General features: G+C 53.8%; 1 non-coding gene across 1 annotated transcript; it reads right to left on the bottom strand.

Annotated features, from left to right (window-relative positions):
* Nucleotides 1-190: 190 nt before the first annotated feature.
* LOC124587399 lies at nt 191-2,100 on the bottom strand. Its single transcript, XR_006975504.1, has one exon. It is a non-coding gene; the product is annotated as a small subunit ribosomal RNA (ribosomal RNA).
* Nucleotides 2,101-5,494: the final 3,394 nt, after the last annotated feature.

Here is a 5,494-nt window from a genome sequence, read left to right as displayed (position 1 = left end):
CAAAACCGGCGCCAGGCGCCAGGTGCCGCAGGCCAGCCGCTCCAGCGCTTCAGCGCTCGTACCACACAACATTGGCGTTAGTTTTGAGAAGCACGCGTGGTTCCGCACGCGGCGCACGGCTACTGCGAGCCGTACAGGTAGCGTGTTGCGCGACACGACACGCACATCGAAAGACATGCAGTCTAGTCGGTAATGATCCTTCCGCAGGTTCACCTACGGAAACCTTGTTACGACTTTTACTTCCTCTAAATGATCAAGTTTGGTCATCTTTCCGGTAGCATCGGCAACGACAGAGTCAATGCCGCGTACCAGTCCGAAGACCTCACTAAATCATTCAATCGGTAGTAGCGACGGGCGGTGTGTACAAAGGGCAGGGACGTAATCAACGCGAGCTTATGACTCGCGCTTACTGGGAATTCCTCGTTCATGGGGAACAATTGCAAGCCCCAATCCCTAGCACGAAGGAGGTTCAGCGGGTTACCCCGACCTTTCGGCCTAGGAAGACACGCTGATTCCTTCAGTGTAGCGCGCGTGCGGCCCAGAACATCTAAGGGCATCACAGACCTGTTATTGCTCAATCTCGTGCGGCTAGAAGCCGCCTGTCCCTCTAAGAAGAAAAGTAATCGCTGACAGCACGAAGGATGTCACGCGACTAGTTAGCAGGCTAGAGTCTCGTTCGTTATCGGAATTAACCAGACAAATCGCTCCACCAACTAAGAACGGCCATGCACCACCACCCACCGAATCAAGAAAGAGCTATCAATCTGTCAATCCTTCCGGTGTCCGGGCCTGGTGAGGTTTCCCGTGTTGAGTCAAATTAAGCCGCAGGCTCCACTCCTGGTGGTGCCCTTCCGTCAATTCCTTTAAGTTTCAGCTTTGCAACCATACTTCCCCCGGAACCCAAAAGCTTTGGTTTCCCGGAGGCTGCCCGCCGAGTCATCGGAGGAACTGCGGCGGATCGCTGGCTGGCATCGTTTATGGTTAGAACTAGGGCGGTATCTGATCGCCTTCGAACCTCTAACTTTCGTTCTTGATTAATGAAAACATACTTGGCAAATGCTTTCGCTTCTGTTCGTCTTGCGACGATCCAAGAATTTCACCTCTAACGTCGCAATACGAATGCCCCCGCCTGTCCCTATTAATCATTACCTCGGGTTCCGAAAACCAACAAAATAGAACCGAGGTCCTATTCCATTATTCCATGCACACCGTATTCAGGCGGGCTTGCCTGCTTTAAGCACTCTAATTTGTTCAAAGTAAACGTGCCGGCCCACCGAGACACTCACTCAAGAGCACCCTGGTAGGATTGCAACGGGGTCCGCCTCGGGACGCACGAGCACGCACGAGGCGCGTCGCACGCCTTCAGCTCGCCCCACCGGCAGGACGTCCCACGATACATGCCAGTTAAACACCGACGGGCGGTGAACCAACAGCGTGGGACACAAATCCAACTACGAGCTTTTTAACCGCAACAACTTTAATATACGCTATTGGAGCTGGAATTACCGCGGCTGCTGGCACCAGACTTGCCCTCCAATAGATACTCGTTAAAGGATTTAAAGTGTACTCATTCCGATTACGGGGCCTCGGATGAGTCCCGTATCGTTATTTTTCGTCACTACCTCCCCGTGCCGGGAGTGGGTAATTTGCGCGCCTGCTGCCTTCCTTGGATGTGGTAGCCGTTTCTCAGGCTCCCTCTCCGGAATCGAACCCTGATTCCCCGTTACCCGTTACAACCATGGTAGGCGCAGAACCTACCATCGACAGTTGATAAGGCAGACATTTGAAAGATGCGTCGCCGGTACGAGGACCGTGCGATCAGCCCAAAGTTATTCAGAGTCACCAAGGCAAACGGACCGGACGAGCCGACCGATTGGTTTTGATCTAATAAAAGCGTCCCTTCCATCTCTGGTCGGGACTCTGTTTGCATGTATTAGCTCTAGAATTACCACAGTTATCCAAGTAACGTGGGTACGATCTAAGGAACCATAACTGATTTAATGAGCCATTCGCGGTTTCACCTTAATGCGGCTTGTACTGAGACATGCATGGCTTAATCTTTGAGACAAGCATATGACTACTGGCAGGATCAACCAGGGAGCTGCGTCAACTAGAGCTGAGCAGCCGGCCGCCCGGGAGTGTGTCCCGGGGGCCCGCGCGAACACGCAAGCGTCCGCTCAATTATTCTGCAAACAGGAGGAGGCTGAGCTCCCCTGCACAATACACCTCGAAACCCTCTCAGGTCCCGGCGGCGCGCAGCGCCGTCCTAAGTACTTGGTCGGGTTCGAGAGAGGCGCAATCGCCCGGAGTTTGGCGAGTAGACGCTTTAGGTGCGACCACCCGTGCTCCCAACTGAGCTTGCCGCTGCCGACAGAGGCCCGGGAGCGTGCTGTCGTGGCATTGCCGGCGGGAGACAACACGCGCCACCTACGGTGGCCGGCAGCTCCAACGCCAGCGCCACAGAAGGACAAAAGCCCCACTTGGGTGCCGAAGCGAACTCTCCCAGCACAGCGCACGCGCCAACACGTCCGCACAGCTGCGATACAATCCACCTGCGAGAACCGCAGAGGCGACCGAGCAGCAGACGGCGTCGCGGCGCCGAGCGCCGGGCGGCGGCGCATCCTCAGCGCACACAGTCCTCAATCGGACCAGCACACTGCAGATGTCCACCGCGCTTCGCACCGGGCCCGCGAGGACCTACTTTGGCCGCACGGCGCCGCGTGCAGGGTGCGCCGGCGCGCAGCTGCGCCGCCTGCCGCCTCCGTCGGCCGGCGCGCCTGCCACTGGCCGCCCCCACCAGCCGGCTGTAGCGCGTGCGCCCACGCACCGCGCGGCCAGCACGCCGGAAGGCCCCCCCTCACCGGCCGGGGACGGTCCCACCCAGCCACCGCCGCGTATCGCTTCACACCCACATGCCATTCACGTTCGTGGGCATGGTGGGTATCGCTGAAACAACCGGTTGGTAGCTCAACCGATCGTCGCCATCACTGATTCACCTCTAGCGAGAACAACCGCACCACAACGGTTTACCAGTTCTTCATTTGCGTAACGTCACCAGCAAACGTAGACGTCCATCGCCATTTGCAAATCAACGATTGTTGCATGCCTGTGTCAGGTGTCACGACACACTATGTCTGCCCACATACACGCAACAACATGTGCACGCTTCGCGAACACGTGGAAGGTGGCCCCCGTACGTATGCGATGTCCATTGCGCGAACGACTGTCAACCGGCCTCTGTCGCATGTCGCAGATGTGGAACGCAGTGCACCATGCTATCACGGTGTGTGAGAAGAGACGACTACGTCTGACAACACGCGCCACTACATCAACAGACGGCTCATGCTGATCGCCATCCACGGCATACCATACTGCAATCCAGCTCTTATAGGGAGACGACACGTAGCTGAGTGCACAATATTTGGACCGTATGGTTCGCCGTTGTTGGCGCAGTCGTGGTACGGTCACACATGTACCACGATGTATCATTCAGTACATGAGGACCAATGTGCGGTACAGTGTGTGATTTGGACGTTCAACATCAGCGGACAGTTGCCACAAGCCGTACCACAACGTAGGCTGTGCTTCGCCATGCGAATGCCAATGAACAACTGCGAAGGGCATTGAGCATGTACGTCCTGCCGCCATCCGCATTACAGTGTATAGCTGCAAGGTGTTTAACATGAAGCGATACTCTGGGGACCCGGGCAGTGCGAGTAGCAAACTATATTGCGGGGGTTGCAGTTAGGCAACACTACACTAATTTAACGCGTCGTATGACAATTACAGAGCAGGTTAAGGCCCAACGTGTGTTGGGTTAAGGCCCAACGTGTGTTGGGTTAAGGCCCAACGTGTGTTGGGTTAAGGCCCAACGTGTGTTGGGTTAAGGCCCAACGTGTGTTGGGTTAAGGCCCAACGTGTGTTGGGTTAAGGCCCAACGTGTGTTGGGTTAAGGCCCAACGTGTGTTGGGTTAAGGCCCAACGTGTGTTGGGTTAAGGCCCAACGTGTGTTGGGTTAAGGCCCAACGTGTGTTGGGTTAAGGCCCAACGTGTGTTGGGTTAAGGCCCAACGTGTGTTGGGTTAAGGCCCAACGTGTGTTGGGTTAAGGCCCAACGTGTGTTGGGTTAAGGCCCAACGTGTGTTGGGTTAAGGCCCAACGTGTGTTGGGTTAAGGCCCAACGTGTGTTGGGTTAAGGCCCAACGTGTGTTGGGTTAAGGCCCAACGTGTGTTGGGTTAAGGCCCAACGTGTGTTGGGTTAAGGCCCAACGTGTGTTGGGTTAAGGCCCAACGTGTGTTGGGTTAAGGCCCAACGTGTGGTTGGGTTAAGGCGCAACATAGGTTAGGTTAAGGCGCAACATAGGTTAGGTTAAGGCGCAACATAGGTTAGGTTAAGGCGCAACATAGGTTAGGTTAAGGCGCAACATAGGTTAGGTTAAGGCGCAACATAGGTTAGGTTAAGGCGCAACATAGGTTAGGTTACGGCGCAACATAGGTTAGGTTAAGGCGCAACATAGGTTAGGTTAAGGCGCAACATAGGTTAGGTTACGGCGCAACCATAGGTTAGGTTAAGGCGCAACATAGGTTAGGTTAAGGCGCAACATAGGTTAGGTTAAGGCGCAACATAGGTTAGGTTAAGGCGCAACATAGGTTAGGTTAAGGCGCAACATAGGTTAGGTTAAGGCGCAACATAGGTTAGGTTAAGGCGCAACATAGGTTAGGTTAAGGCGCAACATAGGTTAGGTTACGGCGCAACATAGGTTAGGTTAAGGCGCAACATAGGTTAGGTTAAGGCGCAACATAGGTTAGGTTAAGGCGCAACATAGGTTAGGTTATGGCGCAACATAGGTTAGGTTACGGCGCAACATAGGTTAGGTTACGGCGCAACATAGGTTAGGTTAAGGCGCAACATAGGTTAGGTTAAGGCGCAACATAGGTTAGGTTAAGGCGCAACATAGGTTAGGTTAAGGCGCAACATAGGTTAGGTTAAGGCGCAACATAGGTTAGGTTAAGGCGCAACATAGGTTAGGTTAAGGCGCAACATAGGTTAGGTTAAGGCGCAACATGGGTTAGGTTAAGGCGCAACATGGGTTAGGTTAAGGCGCAACATGGGTTAGGTTAAGGCGCAACATGGGTTAGGTTAAGGCGCAACATGGGTTAGGTTAAGGCGCAACATGGGTTAGGTTAAGGCGCAACATGGGTTAGGTTAAGGCGCAACATGGGTTAGGTTAAGGCGCAACATGGGTTAGGTTAAGGCGCAACATGGGTTAGGTTAAGGCGCAACATGGGTTAGGTTAAGGCGCAACATGGGTTAGGTTAAGGTACAATATGGGTTAGGTTAAGGTACAATATGGGTTAGGTTAAGGTACAATATGGGTTAGGTTAAGGTACAATATGGGTTAGGTTAAGGTACAATATGGGTTAGGTTAAGGTACAATATGGGTTAGGTTAAGGTACAATATGGGTTAGGTTAGGTACAATATGGGTTAGGTTAA

The sequence above is a fragment of the Schistocerca americana genome, unplaced genomic scaffold (genome assembly GCF_021461395.2).
Source record: "Schistocerca americana isolate TAMUIC-IGC-003095 unplaced genomic scaffold, iqSchAmer2.1 HiC_scaffold_601, whole genome shotgun sequence".
In the NCBI taxonomy this organism is placed as follows: domain Eukaryota; kingdom Metazoa; phylum Arthropoda; class Insecta; order Orthoptera; family Acrididae; genus Schistocerca; species Schistocerca americana.
This window is presented reverse-complemented; position numbering and strand designations above follow the sequence as displayed.